The 17814-nt window shown below is 46.1% G+C and overlaps 1 long non-coding RNA gene across 2 annotated transcripts in view; it reads right to left on the reverse strand.

The window, feature by feature from the left end:
• LOC117070541 overlaps positions 1-14360 on the reverse strand; it is a 65906-nt gene extending 51546 nt beyond the window's left edge. Inside the window, exons 1-3 of one of the 2 annotated variants that reach the window (XR_004431956.1) lie at positions 14292-14360; positions 12878-13056; positions 7916-8204 (exon numbers count right to left, since the gene is read on the reverse strand). This is a non-coding gene — a long non-coding RNA (uncharacterized LOC117070541). Of the gene's footprint in view, positions 1-7915; positions 8205-12877; positions 13057-14291 lie in introns of those variants that run through there. The other variant, XR_004431955.1, reaches the window with a different exon arrangement.
• Between the last annotated feature and the right edge of the window lie 3454 nt (positions 14361-17814).

Here is a 17814-nt window from a genome sequence, read left to right on the forward strand (position 1 = left end):
TAATGCTCCATGCACTTGGAGGGTTAGAAAGGCATATCGAGAGTCAGGTAGATGTTTATCGTCTTACCTTCACTGAGTTCTGGAGCCCGAGGTAAAGCAATGAGCTCAGCCTTCTGGGCTGAAGTGCCCTGTGGCAGCGGTTTGGCTTCAATGACAGCATCGAAAGTTACCACCACATATCCTGCACATCTTTCTCCTTGTGGGTTAACGAAGCTGCTCCCATCCATGTATAACTCCCCATCTACTGATGCCCATGGCTGGTCCCGAAGCTCAGGTCTGCTAGAATAGACTGAGTCCAACACCTCTACACAGCTATGCTTGACCGGGCTCTCTGATACTGGGAGCAGGGTGGAGGGATTTAGGATGTTACAGACTTCAATCGTTTGAAGGGGATTTTCACATAGCAAGCTTTGCTACTTGGTTAACCTAGCATTTGTTAGCCGATGATGTCCTTTGGTAGTCATCAAAGTTACCACAGCATGGGGGGCCTTTATATTCAGGTTTTGCCCAAGGGTTAGTTTATCTGCTTCTTGTTCTAACAGGGCTGTTGCTGCCAGGGCCCTTAGACATGGTGGCCAGCCTTTGGAAACCCCATCTAGTTGTTTTGAGAGATAGGCCACTGGCCTTGGCCAGGGCCCCACAGTCTGGGTTAAAACTCCAACTGCCATTTTTTCTCTTTCTGACACATAGAGTGTAAAGGGCTTTGTCAAATCTGGTAGTCCTAGGGCTGGGGCTGCCATAGGTTTTTCCTTTAACTTACAAAAGGCTTGCTGTTGTAGATGCCCCCATTCAAAAGGTTCCAGTCACCCCCCTTTGTAACCCTATTTGAAAGGTTTGGCTAGTACTGCAAAATTTGGAATCCATAATCTGCAAAACCCCACAGCTCCTAGGAATTCCCTTACTTGCCTTCTGGTTTTAGATTCCGGTAGGCTGCAGACGACCTGCTTTCTTTCTGACCACAGGCTGCGCTCCCCTTTCCAAATAGTGAATCCCAGGTAGTGTACCTGCTGTCTGCAGATCTGAGCTTTCTTCTTGGACACCTTATACCCACAGTCCTCCAGGCGCTGAAGCAGAACATCTGTCCCTTTTGTGCACCCGACTGCCGTGGAGTGTCCCAGCAGAAGGTCGTCCATGTACAGGAGCAAGACGCAGCCTAGGTCTTTAGCAGGAAACTTTTGCAGGTCTTGAGCCAGGGCCTCCCTGGAGATAGTAGGGGAATTCTTGAACCCTTGGGGAAGCCGGGTCCAAGTGTACTGAGTAGTGACCCCTGACTCCAGATCTTCCCACTGAAAGGCAAACAGCTTCTGGCTCTCAGGAGCTATTCTGATGCTAAAGAAGCCATCTTTTAAGTCCAGACAGATAAACCAGCTGTCCTCAGCAGCAGCAGCCCTAACAATGTGTAAGGGTTAGGAACTATTGGGTGCAGAGTCACTGTAGCTTGGTTGACCAAGCGCAAGTCCTGTACTGGTCGGTAGTCCTTGGTCCCTGGCTTAGGGACAGGCAGGAGGGGGGAGTTCCATGGAGACTGGCAAGGAACTATGATTGCATAGGCTTTCAAGCGCCTGAGATGAACCTGGATTCCTTCGAGAGCTTCTCTGGGAACCGGATACTGCTTTTGTCTAATTAATTGGGCCCCAGGCTTAACTTCTATGGGTACGGGGGCTTGGTTGACCGCCAGTCCCAGATGATTGTCCTCTGCTCATACTTGGGACCATCGCTTAGCTAGAGCTGGTTTTATCTCTCGGCCTGGCTCAGTTAGAAAAAGTCTCCATTCTTCCCGGGGGACCGTAAGGGCCATGATAACTCCTGTTCCCGGTAACTCTAGCAGTAAAGCGCCCTGTTTTGTAAAGGAGCTGGTGGCTGTCAGCTTGCTAAGCAAGTCTCTTCCCAGCAAGGGCAAGGGACAGCCAGGCATGTACAAGAACTGGTGAACTATCTCATGTCCCCCCACCGAGCAGGTCTGTGGTAGACAGAAAGCCTGCTTAGTGGAGACTCCTATTGCTCTGATTATATCAATGGTTTTCTTGGATAAGGGGGCAACTGGGGTGGTCACTACTGAATGTTCAGCACCAGTATTGACCAAAAACTTAATGTCCTTGCCCCTAATTGTAATCCTGACTGTGGCTTCTTGGGAGTGCTTGAACCTGGTCCCCTTCAGTCCAATAGCCCTTCAGCCAGATTGAACAAAGCTCGCTCGTCTTTATCTGAGGTCTTTTGTTCCGAACCACCTTGCTTTTCCTTCAGTTGGAGACACTTATCTTTCCAATGTCCTATTTCCTTACAATAGGCGCATTGGTTACATTGCAAGTGTGGGCGATTAGATTGGGTATTCTTCCTGAACCCTTCTTTCCCTCTCCTTTCGGGGGAATTCCCTTAATGGCCGTGGCCAGTAAGTCGGCATTTTGCCTAGCCTGGCGTTCGCCTTCCTTACGGCTTTCTCTGCAGCTTGTTGCATCTCTATTCAAAAACACTTGATGGGCTATTTACAGTAACTGTGAGGTGCTCATACCTGCAAACCCAGCCTGTTTCTGCAATTTTCTCCTCATAACTTCCGCGCTTTGTTAAGGCCATATTACCAAGGCCATGTTAATCATGCGCTGATTTTCAGGGCTACCTGGATCAAAAGGAGGGTACATATGGGAAGCCTCACACAGTCTTTCACAGAATTGCACTGGACTCTCCTCTTTCCCTTGGATGACCTCAGAGACCTTATTTACATTTGTAGCCTTTTAAGCCCCTTTGTTTAGACCTTCTATTAATGCCTCATGGTACCATCTTAGCCTCTTCATGTCTGCTCCCTTGTTCGGGTCCCACTGGGGGTCTGTTCCTGGCAGTTGAATTCTTATATATTCTTGGGGGTTTTGGTAATCGGCTGGGACGTGCTCCTCTAGCCACTTAGTTGCCGCCTGGAGCACCCTTTGCCTTTCATCTGTATTAAAGAGGTACGTGAGCAGCTGGTGGCAATCAGCCCAAGTAGGATTATGAGTCTGTATAATAGTTTGGAGAAAGTCAATTAAAGCTTGAGGCTTTTCAGTGTAAGATGGAGTATTGTTTTTCCAATTGAGGAAGTAAAAGGTGAAAGGTCAGCAGAGGTGAAAGGTTGATATACCAAGGCATGCCTTTCCACCATGTGTCCATCCTCATCTACCCCAGTATATTGTTGCTCTCTCAGGGGCATTTGGATTCCAGTCTTGGGTGGTAAGCAAGTTGCCAAGGGAGGAGTTTCTCCCACAGCTTCACTTCCTTGCTTGTCTACTCTGGGTGGTGTAGGGGTGTGGTCATCTGGTGGAGGTGGAGGGGCTGTGGGCTCAGGGGTGGGGTGCCCTTCCTCCTGATAAGGAGGGGATATTGCTGGTACCAGTTCCTGCCATGATTCTTCTGGTGTTGGATCAGACAGGACTTTTGGTGCTGACCTCCCTGGGCAGGTGGAGCAAGGACCTTCCTTAACTAACTGTCCCTTTGCTACTAGTAGTACTGCTGCTGCCTGTCCTCTTAACCACTGTGGGGGGCTCAAAACTAGCTGTAACCAGGAATCTATATACAGGAACTGATCTAGGTGCCCTGGCTTACAGGTTACCCTGTGCCATACCTTCCAGACAAGGGACCTGTCCAGGCTTCCTTCTGATGGCCAACCCACCTCTAATGCTGGCCAGTCTATCTCACACAAAGTTCTAAGTTTTCCTGGTGTCATGGTGACTCCATAGTCTCCCTTAAATCCCTTTTTGAATTTTTTCAACATAGTTCCTAGTGGGGTGGGCTTACTTTGTGCCTGACCCATGTTTCCTTGAGACAAAACACCATGCTCACACCACACGCACACCACAAAACAAAGAAGGGGTAAAAAGGGCACACACACACGTTTACAGTTTATGCCAAACCAGAATCAAAACCAAAATCAGAGCACCCAGAAATCTAAGCCAGGTCAAAACCAAAACCAAAATATCAAGCAATCCAAGTCAAGTCAAAAACAAAAATCAAAGTTCCGGTACAGGCACCCTGTGGGTGATCAGGCCACACTTCTGTTCAAATGGAGTGGGCAAGTTCCCAAGACCAGTCCTGTCAAGCACTTCAAACCAAGTCAAAACCAAAACCAAAACCAAAGTGCCAATAAAGGCACGCCATGGGTGATCAGGCCATGCTTCCACTCAAATGGAGTGGGCAAGTTCTCAAGACTAGTCTTACCAAGTTTCAGATGTCTGGACTCCAAGCACCAGTTCCTTCCCGGTGTTCAGCCACTGGGTTGATCCTCCCCCGGGACCTCCACACACTGCTCTGGCGAGGCGTCCCACTGGGACAAATGCCTACCCAGAAGCACTCTCAGGCTCTCAGGATCTATGTCGCAAGCCCCCGGAGTGAGCGATTCCTGTCCCTTTTAAGGGCTCACAACTCTAAGGGGGTGCGTGTGAGGGGGTCGTGATTGATTGAGCAAGCAGGGGGTACATGACTGGGGGCTGCATGCACCGGTAATTAGATAGGAACAAAACAGGGTAGGGATTTTCACAGTACATTTCTATACAATGCCTGTAATCTGTAGATAACATAACCGATTAGGTCAGGGGTCCATCTTTAACTACCAGGCCCAGGGTGTGGTACCGGGCTGTCTGCCTGTGGCTTTCATTTCTGCATTTTAATTTTTACCTCTTCTTTCTTTGGAGGCAGAAATTGGGCATAAGACGATATGAGGGGTGGTCTCCTCCCTTATTAGTTCTGGTAGCAGGGAGCTGGGACATTTGCTAGGGGAATGGATAAGTAAATGCGATAGGTAGGTTTAAAAACCAAACCACACAAAATAACATATTTTTTGTTAAATATGGTGAACTGCAAGTTTCTCTTCAAAGAATCAGCATGTCAGTAGGTTCAGCTCTCTTATTCTTTGATTCTCCGTTTTAAAGTTTAACTTCCTGGTTCTCTTTGCCCACTTGTTTCTAGTTTAAGTAAACAACTTTCCCTCCAGTACTAATCAGTAGTTCACATCTGTTCCCCGGGTCACCTGCTCCGTCCTGCCTCATTCTGGTCACCTGCTTTGACCTGAGTCACCCTTGGCCACCTGCTCTGACCTAAGTCACCTTTAGTTACCTGTTCCTAACGGTCCTTCCTGCCAAACTACTCACCGTGCCAGTCTGGCTCATACCCCTGCCCTCTTTAAAATAGCCAATTGAAATTAGCTTAGACTGTGCAGTCCAACCCTAGCCAATAGCCAACCCCTAGACACAGCAGCAGGGGCTACCTGCATCAGGAATAAGAACTCCTGCCCCTCCCCAGTCCAGGTGTGCTTTCGCCATTGTTCCATCTGCGATGAGCACTCTTTCTGCAGAAAGTAAAAATTGCCTTGCTGAGAGAATTAAATTTATGTTTGAGTGCTATTTCTCTGCGGCACCAGGGAACAAACATTTCTAACATTTTGTAAGTTCACGTACATACCCAAGAATATATTATCACAATATCAGAGTGACAGCCTGTAGGGGGGAGGGGAATGAGTATCAGAAATGAAGGGGGGGATATCAAATAAATACAACACAACAAACTCCTTACACAGATGGATAATGAGTGAGCCACACACTTCACTCACTACAGTTACAGTCAGAAACAGAGAGAGGGAGAGAAGAAAGGGGAGAGGATGAGAAGGCGGGGAAAACAGAAAGTGTGTCACTCTGGCAGGATGGACAATGACTGAGAGGCTAGGGTGGGAGAGACCAGGGAAGAGGGGATGGGGCAGTGGAGGTGGGAGATGACAGTGGTTGGAAGTAGAGCAGAGGCAGCGGAAATATGAATAATCAAAGCTGATTAAGGACCTATCATGTGCTAGGTACTGTTAGATTCTTGCATTCTGTTTGGGGATGGATCCCAGAAGCTACCTTAAGATGGAAACACTGATACGGTGAATGTGGGGTGGAGTTCAGGTTGATCCCAAAGGTCCTAATCTGGGCAACTAGGAGGATGATGGTGCCTTTAACTGAACTGAGAAATAAATAAGAAGGGAAATACACAAACTCACATTCATGGCTTGGGATCTCCCAATCCATCACTTTGAAAATCAAGATTCTGAGAAGGCATTCCTACTTAGGAGGAAGAGGAGTGACATTCATTGTGCGGCTAGAATAATTGTTATTTTCATAACAATACCAAGTCTGAGTGCTTATTACAGGTTAGATATTGTGCTTAAGATGTTTACACTCAGTAGCTCATTCACAACCCTATAAAATAGGTACTGCTATAACCTCTCTTTTTATTGATTAGAAAACTGAAGCTTAGTGAAGTTAAGTACTTGCCCCAGGTCACAGAGCTTCTGATTCCTTAGCCCTAATATATATGGATTCCACTCCACAAGCATAATTTTTATATAATTGTCAAAGTAGTCCATGAATAGACTTACTATCTTCATTGCCTTCACGTATCTCTAGTAAGTGGTAGAGGTTGGATCCAAACCAAAGTTTGTGCTTTTTTTTTTTTTTTTTGAGATGGAGTCTTGCTCTGTTGCCCAGGCTGGAGTGCAGTGGCACAATCTTGGCTCACTGCAACCTCTGCCTCCTGGGTTCAAGCCTCTGAGTATTCTCCTGTCTCAGCCTCCTGAGTAGCTGGAATTACGGGCACCCACCATGACGCCTGGCTATTTTTTGTATTTTTTAGTAGAGACGGGGTTTCCCCATGTTGGCCGGGCTGATCTCGAACTCCTGGTCTCAGGTGATTGCTTGCCTCAGCCACCCAAAGTGCTGGGATTACAGGTGAGAGCCACCATGTCTGTTCTATACTGTTTTCATGACACACATCTGCACATCTCTCTCAACTATTGCTCAAACTGTCTCTCATGCTGCCCATTCAAACTCTACCCATAGAGGAAAAGAGTCTAAAGAGACATATTAACCAATTGCAATCCATAGACCTTGTTTGGATCCCAGTTCAAACAATTGGTTCACAAAAACACTTAGAGGATAATTGGGAAAACATGATATTAAGGAATTATTATTGATTTTTATGTGTGCTGATAACATCATGATTATGTCTAAATAGGGCAGTCCTTTTTAAAGAGAAATATCTGTAGGTGAAACTCTAACTACAATGGTTCTCAGAGCATGGCCCTCAGATCAGCAGTATCAGTATTACACGGGAGCTTGTTAGAATGCAGATTCTCAGGCCAGATCTACTGAATCAGAAACTCTGTGGGTGGAGCCCAGCAATCCACGTTTTAACGAGCCCTTCAGGGAATTGGAACGCATGCTAACATTTGAGAGCCACCGCAATAATGTGATGTCTTGAATTTCTTTCAAAATAATCTGGGGAAGGGGTGATGCATATATAGGGATTCATTTTAACCATACTGTCTCCTTTTTTTTTTTTTTTTTTTTAAGAGATGGGGTCCCCCTTTGCTATCCAGGCTGGATTCAAACTCCTGGGCTCAAGCAGTCCTCTTGCTCCACCTCCTGAGTATGTATTCTCTACTTTTATATGGGTTGGGAAGTTTTCCACAATAAAAAATTTTCAGAACTCCAAACAGTTTTCTCTGCAGTGCCATCTAATGGCTCTCTCCTCACTGCTCCTGTCTCTTTTTTGTCTGCTCCTCTCCATCTGAAACATTTCTTCCTGGCTTCAGAAATGGCTGCTCTCCTTATTCTTCTTATTATTATTATTTTGAGGTGGAGTCTTGCTCTGTCACCCAGGCTGGAATGCAGTGGTATGATCTCGGCTCACTGCAACCTCTGCCTCCCAGGTTCAAGTGATTCGCCTGCCTCAGCCTCCCAGGTAACTGGGACTACAGGTGTGTACCACCACACCTGGCTGATTTTTGTATTTTTAGTAGAGATGGGGTTTCGCCATGTTGGCTAGGCTGGCCTCGAACTCCTGACCTCAAGTGATTTGCCCACCTCGGCCTCCCAAAGTGGGGGGATTACAGGTATGAGCCCCTGCGCCTAGCCCTTATTCCATTTATTTGCCTCAAGTTCCCCACATCTTAGGAGCTCCTTCTGTTCTTGCTCTCTCTCTTTGTCCTCTCTGTGAAAGTCTTTAAATGGCTATTCTCATATCATTCAGTCACCGTTTCTCACATCTCGGTGTTCTTCCTGGCTTCTAGTTTCTGTGCACTCTGTGGTTTGCAGAACTTGTTGCCCAATACCTTGTCTTTGCACATGCGCTGAGTGACCTTTCTGCTGCTTTTATTGGCACTATCGACAGCTTCTTTTCTTTCTCTTAGAAAACAAAACATTCATCTCCTTCAATTAAAAAAAATATTTCATGTAATTGTTTTAGTTTGCAACATATCTGTCATTTAAAAACACTCCAAACAATACAGAAGTGGAACAAGTAAAAATGTCACCTTGTTCTCCTGAACACTATTTTTATTGCTAACTTTCTAATGCTCCCACCAATCTCTCCGTGATACCTGAGTTCATTCCTGCCCCGACCTCTGCCTTAGATCCCCCAGGACAGCATGTAGAGTATGGAACCAAAGACCACAGCCCATTGATTCTTCAGGCTGAGGGATGGAGTCAGTTAAAGGGACAGAAGTAAATAAAATTGAGAAGGCTGGGCACAGTGGCTCATACCTGTAATCCCAGCACTTTGGGAGGCTGAGGTAGGAGATCTCTTGAGCTCAGGAGATCGAGGCTGCAGTGAGCTATGATCATGCCATTGCACTTAAGCCTGGGTGACAGAGTGAGACCTTGTCTTAAAAAAGAAAAAAAAAAAATAGAGAAGAGAGCAAAAGAGAGCTAGGAGTGAGTGGGAGGAGGATGATTGGCAGCTGCTGGAAGTGGGACAAGGAGTTAAATGTCCTTTGTGTCCAGCTCCCACAACTCCCCCACCTTTCCCTCGGTCTTGGTCATGGCTTTTGATCTCTTTTGGGAGCTACAAGGTGCAGAAGCTTCTTCAGAGAGTCTGCTGATGAAGCACTGTTCAGCATGGGGACTTAGAATGAAGCCTCCTTGACCACCACTATGGCGGTTTCTGCTCTTGGCTATGGGCTTGGACCCATTCTAGCGGGCTCCCTCCCCAAGCATGGCCAGCCCTATAGGTATACTCGCCTCCTGTTGTTGTCTCCATTAAGCCATCAAGCCACTGACTTACCAACAGTCTACCTATTGTCATCTGTATCTGGATCCTTCAAGTTGTAGCTTTGCTGCTCTTCCAGGAGTTCCCTGACCTTCTAGAGGAAGTCACTCAAGAAATTTGACTCCCTGGTTTAAATCACGAATCTTTCCAGGCTTCATGACTTCTTGGAAATTGTCTTAAGATTTTATCAATGTTAAAATAATTAAGACTATGTAGAAATGTGGGAAACTGTTTATAATCCAATGTTAGTTTTTTAAAAAGTAGTATATCCAATAGGGTATCTTTTCTCCATAGTAACCAGGTATAATGTCTTTGTTGGCATGGACAAGAAGAAGGGAACGTGTAAGAATGAAGAGTCATTATCTAGTAGGTTGGATTATCAGGGTTTTTTTCTCTTAAAAGTTCTCTGTTAATAACTTTTTATAAAAATCAGTTGGCTAAGATGTTTCCCTGTTTCAGTTCAACATTTAAAGTTCTGTTTCCAGGCCGAGTGCGGTGGCTCATGCCTATAATCCCAACACTTTGGAAGGCCAAGGCAGGTGGATCGCTGGGGGCCAGGAGTTCGAGGCCAGAATTTGAGGCCAGCCAGGCCAGCATGGCAAAACCTCTGTTTCTACTAAAAATACAAAAATTAGCTGGGCGTGGTGGCAAGCACCTGTAATCCTAGCTACTTGAGAGACTGAGGCACGAGAATCACTTGAACCTGGAAGGAAGAGGTTGCAGTGAGCTGAGATGGTGCCACTACACTCCAGCCTGGGTGACAGAGCCAGACTCAGACTCAAAAAAAAAAAAAAAAAAAAAAAAAAGAAAATTCTGTCTCCAGTCTCCAGTCCTGGCCAGGCATGCTTTACCCAGCGTCAAATGCTCTGGGTGGAATCTTCACAAAAGCACCATGTTGCTCATCGCCCTGGAGGAGGCCACGGAGTTATCTTTCATTTCCCTGCACCTTCCTTCTTATTGGGACAATGGCTGCAAGTTAGCACCACTCCTTCCACACCTTTTCTGTGCCCTTTCCCCCAGTTTTTAGCAGTTCCGTTCTGCTGACAGCTAGTTATGTAAGACCTATTATAATGGGATTTCTCTCATTCAGTGCCTCTGAATTGACTTCTTTCCTGTGAACTGGGATATCTCAGGGGTGATATGAACCCAGAGAGCCTTCTTATCAGACAGGTCTGATGCACCCACTAAAAGCAAACATCTCTACAGTTACAAGCACCAATACACTTTGTAATTATGGACTCTGATGTCATTCCTAAATGTCTCTAAATAATTTTACAAATATTCACTGGGATTAAGTGGCATAGTCCCTATCATAAAAATGGAGTTAAGGAGGTATTTCCCCTTCACCACTGTCCTCAGGGGAAACAGAGTTCGTAAAGAGAGGCCAAGTTTCTGGGGTTTGAACTTTCTGATTCTTCGAACATTCTTTAAGAACTCCAACTATATTTTGCTATCATTTCTACTGTCCACAAAATCCTGGATAGTAAAGAAAATAGAGACATGTAAGATCAAAAAGTTTTGCATAGCTGTGTCAAAAAATGGAGATGCCAGCATAAGTAATCCAGTTTTAATCACAGTGAAAGGAGACCCAAACTCTCACTTCAAGTGGGGCAGGCATAAAGAAGGAACTCTGTAGCTAAGATTTCTTTACTCATTTCAGTGGGCTTGCCCACTTCCTTGGGGAAGTGTCTCTAGTTCGCTAGCTGAATTGCTGTGGGTGAGAACTATGAAGCCTTGGCTGCCTACCTGCTCTGCCAGCCACCAGATACACCTGAGCCCTTTCTCAGGGCTTGAGAGAAGTTGGATCCCTGCCAGGGCTGGCTTCTGGCCAGAGAGGGAACTCAGCTCAATTGGTCTACTGGGAAGCTTACTAGCTTTCACCTGTCCATGCTACAAAGCCAGCAGTGTTAACTGCACTAGGCTTCCAGCCCACTGAGCTCTTGTCAGTCACTAGAGCCTAAACAAGGTGGCCTGGCTCAGTCTACAAACTCCAGCTGGAAGAGAAGCAGAATTGTGCTACATGCTCCTATTACCCTACACCCAGAGGAGATGAATGCAAACTAAAATGCAGCCAACTGGGGGTTGCTTGTCAGTTTTCTTTGGAAGCACCTGAAATGAAGCAGTCAGCTCATGAATTTCTGCGATGGTAGAGAGCTTCAGTACTCAAGCAAGAGGAAATTACTAATAATTTCAATAATATGTGGCATCTCTGAGCTCAGGAATACCTTCTAGCTACAAAATTCTACTGATCAGGCATTTCCTGTGGTAAAGAGGTTCTAAGCCTACTTGTTTAGAAGACTTCAACTTATTTCAGTAGTAAGACTGGGTTTGTTATGACCAAAGTTACATTCTATGAGAGGCCAATGTGTGGGGGAAAGGGATATCTGGAAGTCTCTACTCATTCTTCCCTGAGGGTTCATGGAAGTTGATGGAGTTTCCCAAACCAGGGTTGGAACTTTCGGAGAAACAGCCCTCCTTCATCCAGTCAGGATGTTTCTACAGAGGACAAAGACTGCTGCATAGTCCTCATTATGTGCCGCCATGCTAAATTCTTCATATGCCTAGCTGATTAAATGTATTCCTCCCTTTCTCCCTCTGGGGTATACTTACTCTAGGACCCTCTCTTTTTTGCTTTCTCTCTTTTTTTTTTTTTTTTTGAGATGGAGTGTCACTCTTGTTGCTCAGGCTGGAGTGCAATGGCGTGATCTCAGCTCACTGCAGCCTACACCTCCCGGGTTCAAGCAATTCTCCCACCTCAACCTCCTGAGTAGCTGGGATTACAGGCATGGGCCACCATGCCCTGCTAATTTTTGCATTTTTAGTAGAGTCGGGGTTTTTCACCATGTTGACCAGGCTGGTCTTGAACTCTTGATCTCAGGTAATCCACCCACCTCGACCTCCCAAAGTGCTGGGATTATAGGCATGAACCACCACGCCCGGCTGGACTCTCATCTCTTTAGCCAGGAGGAAATCGAGATTCAAAGAGGTTGAGTGGCCCAAAGTCACACAGGGTGGTGAATGGTGGAGCTGAGTTTCAAAACCCAGGTTCAGATGATGCCAAAGCTCTGCCCCTATAGCATTCTGCCTGCCTGACTCCGAGCGGAAGTTGTCAGGCTTGATATTAGCACTACTCACTTCAGGTTGGCACTTGTGAGCTCACTGGAATGCCGCCTGTGAATACACTGTGGTTTAGAAGATGGGTGGGAGAGGACAGTGCTTCAGACTGAGAACAAGAAGAACAGGAAGGATATGGACCAAATTCCTGAGGCTAGAGGAGAGTGGGTTCCCCAGTAGGTGTGAAAAAAGAGAAGGCTGTGAGAAACCTTAAGCTATGACAGTCTAATTATATCTCCTAAATGTCTGAGTGTCAGTTAACCATGACATTGTGAATAATGCACCTGGAAAGAGGTGACACTATTGCACCAAGGTTTACTTCACATAAAGTGCTAAGTTTCCCCGTGCATAGAAATTTGAATTATTATGTTTAAATTAATCACGCAGAGTGCATTATAAAAGTCCCAGCGAAGAGCTGTGATTCTCCACTCAACAGAAGTAGGAGCTGAAGGACTCAGGGAACAAGTAACCAGACGAGAGTCATCGTGGTAACTGGTGTCAGGTATGGGGTGAGAGTTTACAATCCCTTATTGGAATCCAGTTTTTATTTTCTTAGATTAGTAAACCAAAGCTGAGCTCAAACACACTTCCTTTCTTGTGCAGTCTACTCTTAGGAGTGACATCTTATGTAGGACAAATGCTGTTATTTATTGTTTTTCCCATAGCGCTCTCATCCCACTGCCAACCCTGTGTGGAGTTAGACATTCTTATTCCGACTTACAGATTAGAAAACAGAAGCAGAAACATGGCAAAAGACTTGCTGACATTCCACTGCTGGCTCCTGGCAGAGTCAGAAGCCTGGCATCCTTTCCTCCAGGTCACACTGTCCTCCAACTGATCCTGCCTGAAATTGAGCAGGGCAGCCAGGGTTCACACAGGGGTTATGCCTCCAAGCCATTACTGTGAGGGGGAAGAAGCAAAGGTGAATAAAACTACAAAACTGGCTATATTTTAAAACACAGACTTTGGTACCCAGATCAATAGGTCTATGTGAGTCTTGGCCTAGAGGTTCCCTCAGCCACTACCCAAAGGATACCATGTGGCCTTTTCCTTCCTTCTTCCCTTCCTCCCTCTTCTCCCTTCCTCCCCATTCCCTCTCTGCCTCTGTCTTGTCTGGCCTTCCTAGGTCAAAGCAGAGCTCATTAATATAACAAAAGAGCTATGTGGTATGGCTCACATTCTCCTTCCTTTGCTTGAGACCTTCGTCGATTCAAAGCTCTGAGCTCTCCTTTTGGCAAATGTTCTATCCACTGATCAGAGAGTATGATACAGGGTCCCTCGGTCCCTCAGACACAGCCATATCCCCTGCTGAACATTATTTGATTGCTAGAATTGGTACATGTGCCTCTGATCAACAAATAAACAATCACAGCATCTAGAAAATTGGAGAACCGTAGGCTAGGCATGATGGCTCATGCTTGTAATCCCAGCACTTTGAGAAGCTGAGGGAGGCAGATCACTTGAGGCCATGAGTTCGAGACCAGCCTGGCCAACGTAGTAAAACCCCGTCTCTACCAAAAATACAAAAATTAGCCAGGCGTGGTGGCTCACGCTTGTAGTCCCAGCTACTCGGGAGGCTGAGGCAAGAGAATCACTTCAACCCGGGAGGCAGAGGTTGCAGTGAGCAGAGATCACACCACTGCACTATAGCCTGGGTGACAGAGACTCTGTCCAAAAAAAAAAAAAAGAAAACAGAAAAGAAAAGAAGGAAAACTGGAGAATCCTCCTCTTAGAGGCACCCAGTAAGAAAATGTACCAATCTGAGGCATCTGTAGGACAGCCATGAAAAGGGTTTGCCTGGGCCTTGGAGACAAAATCATCCGGATTCCTCATGAACTAGAAAAGATTCAACTTCTCTAAGCCTCAGATTCCTTATCTATAAAATGGCAAACCTAACACTATCCCTGCAGGTTGTTGTAAGAATACAGTGCCAAGCGCAGTGGCAGGCAAACAGAGGTGCAATAAATGTCCATTTTCCTCTCTGCAGTCCTTTCTTTAGCTCCATATAAAGGTGTGTTCCCAACTGAGTGACACCATTTGAAGAGTTCATTCTTATCTTAAGAAATAAAATTATCACCTTAAGAAACAAAATTCTCTATACCCTAACCTTTATGCCTGAAAGGCTAACAACTTACTATGTCAGGGCAAATGCCACCAAATGGCACTAGGTTTGGGAAAGAAGAGCCTGGTATGTGCTGTGCATTTCAAAGGTTTTATGAAGTCATAGAATATAATCCTTACACTGATGATGTCTTCCTCACCGCCCCAGTACAGAGTGGGCCCCTCTCAGTTATGTCTCAACCTTCTATTGCACTTATTAGAGTTGTAATTATATAGTTAGCCATGAGATTATTTGTTTTATGTTTGTGCACTCTCCAAGAGCCTAGCATAGTGCCTGGCACATAGAAGATGAATGAATGAATGAATGAATGAATGAAGAAAATGTTCACTAGCCTTATCACCTTCCAACCATATATCAATTCTATGATGACCCAGGGGTATAGATTACACCGTCACTTTACAGAGGATGAAAGCTTGCATCACTGTCAAGGTCAGCCATTGAGAAAGTGGTGGGGTAGGCACTTCAGCCAGCCCAGACTTCCTAACACCAAATCCTTGTTCACTCCCGCTTCTCTGCCCCTTGATTCACCAGCCTCATCCTCATGTCTATTCTGATGGTAACATCCTAGGGGGTACCATTCCCTGTCTAGGCATGTCATTTGGTGGCCAACTGCCACATTTTGAGTGCAGAAGGTCTACTTTCTATCCTAACTCATTGAGCAATGGGTTATTTATTGACTGACAACAGCCCCAGCTGATGATGGCACAGCAAGCCCTTGCATGTTCATCTGCACAAGCCTCAGGAAGCAGACAAAGGATTCCCAGAGTTGGGAACCTAAGCTGGTTGGGTCTGTGCTGTTTGTCAGGGGGGATCCTTGACATTCAACTTGAATACCTGTAGTCGTTCCATTCATAATAATAATTCTCTCAAAGCACTAGGGCAACCGGGTCTCAGTTTACATGCTCAATTCCCTTTTAATTGCTATCCATTCTTTACTAATTAACCACGTTTCTGACACAGACATGCAGTAAACATCTCAGCCCTGTTCATTCTGTCTATGAAACCTAGTTCACAATCTAGCCTTACTGGTCTATGAAGTCCACCTGTTTCTGCCTTTTTAACCTCTCCATCTCTGGGGATCTCTGGAGAACACTTAGAGGTACATGTTCAAGGAGACATTGAACTTAATGTTTAGACAGACATGATGGGTGAACACCTGGAGTGGGAATGCCAGATGTGTGTGCATGGCCCAGTTTACCTTTAACTGGCTGTGACATGCGCAAGTGATTTCCCCTCCACAGGTTCAGTCTCTGCCTCTTTGAGCCTGCAGTGGTTTCTCCCCAAGCTGTGTTCCTCTAGTCCATTTAATCTTCTAAACAGACAGACTGCCCTCGATGACAAATCAGAGCAAGAGAAACACTCCTGCACCACTCCAGAGCTCACTCGAGGCTCTCTATCAGGCAGAAAAGATTATCCCTAAGCCTACTGTGGTCTGGAAATGCTTGTAACAAGATTGTCTTTGTAACAACTTCCTTAAGGAGACTTCAAAGCCCTTTATTAACCCACACAGTAGCTGAGCTGGTAGGGACAGAGCAGTAACACCCCTTGAAATGTGGGTGGCATCTGTTTCCTGGTGGCTCTTGGAGGAGAAGCTACTCCATCCCTTCAAACCCACCACGGACAAGTGGCTTCATTGGTCAGTAAGGTTGGCCTGAGAGTGTGCACGGGCTGAGGGTCAGCACAGACGTGAGATCAGAGAAGGCCTGTCTGGCTGCTGTGGCCAAGAGAAGAGGGCATGACGGGCCAGGTCACAAACCCGGGGGTCCTGTACCAGGACTGGGGTGGACACCCTTCCATAGCCCAGGTGGCCTGAGTGGTATACATAGGCAGCAGCAGGTAGGATCATAGAGAGGGGAGGAAACTGAGCCTGGCACCTGCAGCAGTGCAGAGACACGTGGAGGGCCCAGGGAAGCCAGAAGCACAAATGACCACAGTGGTGGCAACAGCAGCGGGAAGATTTATGGGGTATTAGGGGTAGCAGGTTAAGAAGACTTTTTACTTAACAACTGGACATAGGCTGAATATAAAAGGCATCAGAAGCACATGTATATGACTAGATAGCGGCGTGCACACACTTCAAAGCATTCAGACATGAGAAAAGTGGGCAGAAGTGAGCAACAGGTGATGATAATGTGCACTGGAAACAGAGCTTGGACACTGAGCCAGACCAAGACACACAAGATCTAGCACAGCCCGTAGGGATGGAAAGGTGTGATCCCTTTCCTCCCCCATCATAAAGGTCACAGCTGACACTCAAATAACAAAAGACAGGCCAACAAGAGAAAAGCACAATGGCTGTATTTATCTCAGTTTTATGTGACACAAGAGACTTCAGAAACGAAGACCCAAAGATTCAGGGAGAACTGTGTTTCTGCTTAGGTTTGACGAAGAATGTGGATGGCTATGTAGAAATGTGATTGAACAGAAGGGTGTGATCTCATAGTGATAGACTGAGGGCAACCCAGCAAGGCCTGTCTGTTCCGATCCTTCTTGACCTCTCTGTGTAGCATTGCTTTCTCCTGGGTGTGGGGCAGGACCCCTCTCGAATGAGGGTCTTTAAGGGAAAAGGGAGAGGGGAGAGAGTGACCTTTCTAGGTTTTATGGCTTGCTGTGGAGGAGAGGGGCTCTAGTTTCTCTGAGTTGCCTGGGGAAGAGGGATTCTGCTTTCTACCATTCACTTAGTGGGAGAAGGAGGGAAAGAAGACAGGAGGATGGGAGAAAGTCAGAGAGACCTTGTTTCTGGAGCCTTCTCAGTTTCCTTCAGTTCAAAGCACTCAGCATGCCAAGGTGCCATATTTTGGGGTATTGTGTTCTGAGCCCCCCCAAAAAGTGCCTGACACAGCAGGTCCTCAGTAAATAATGTAAGTCCCTTTCTTCTGCTGCCACCCCAGAAGAGGGACCCTCTCCCCCAGCTTCCTAGTGAGGACGGAATGATGTATTGAACTACTTACCTGTTACTAGGGGGAATTGTAATAAGCTCTTCATGTGTACCCCACTGTGCTGTTCTCCTATTCTCAGTTCATCTCTTTGCATCTAAACTTGGAAGGTAAGAACCTAATCAGGATGCACTGAACTCATCTAAGCATAGCTGTCTTGTCCAGTTCCTTAACCTGTGCCAAGTCCAGACAGGCACGTGAAGAAAAAAAAAGCGCGAAGGAGGCTTTTGCCCAAATAGCACTGTGCTTGGGGGATTCTGAGTAGGGCTGAAACAGCCTTTGCAAAAATTATAACTGAGGAAATTATGGCAGTGACAAAGATCAGACCTAAATGACTTAGTCTTTCTTCTAACCTTTATGCTGTCTTCATTCATTCCCGGGCATAGGCCAAACTAACCTTAGAAAGGAATTCAGTTTATGGTTTGACTCAGAAACAAAATCATTAATAGCCCTTTCCTGAAAAGACCCCCTTCTTGCCTGGGGACCAGTCTGCCTTTGTAAGACTAGTCAGTTAGTTATAACATTAGAAATTACGGTTTAGGGGGCCCGCAGCGTCAGGCTGCAAGAGTCTGAACCTTCCCGAATTGCTGCTGGAGATAA

This window comes from Trachypithecus francoisi, unplaced genomic scaffold, assembly GCF_009764315.1.
Source record: "Trachypithecus francoisi isolate TF-2019V2 unplaced genomic scaffold, Tfra_2.0 Lachesis_group3, whole genome shotgun sequence".
NCBI classification, from domain to species: domain Eukaryota; kingdom Metazoa; phylum Chordata; class Mammalia; order Primates; family Cercopithecidae; genus Trachypithecus; species Trachypithecus francoisi.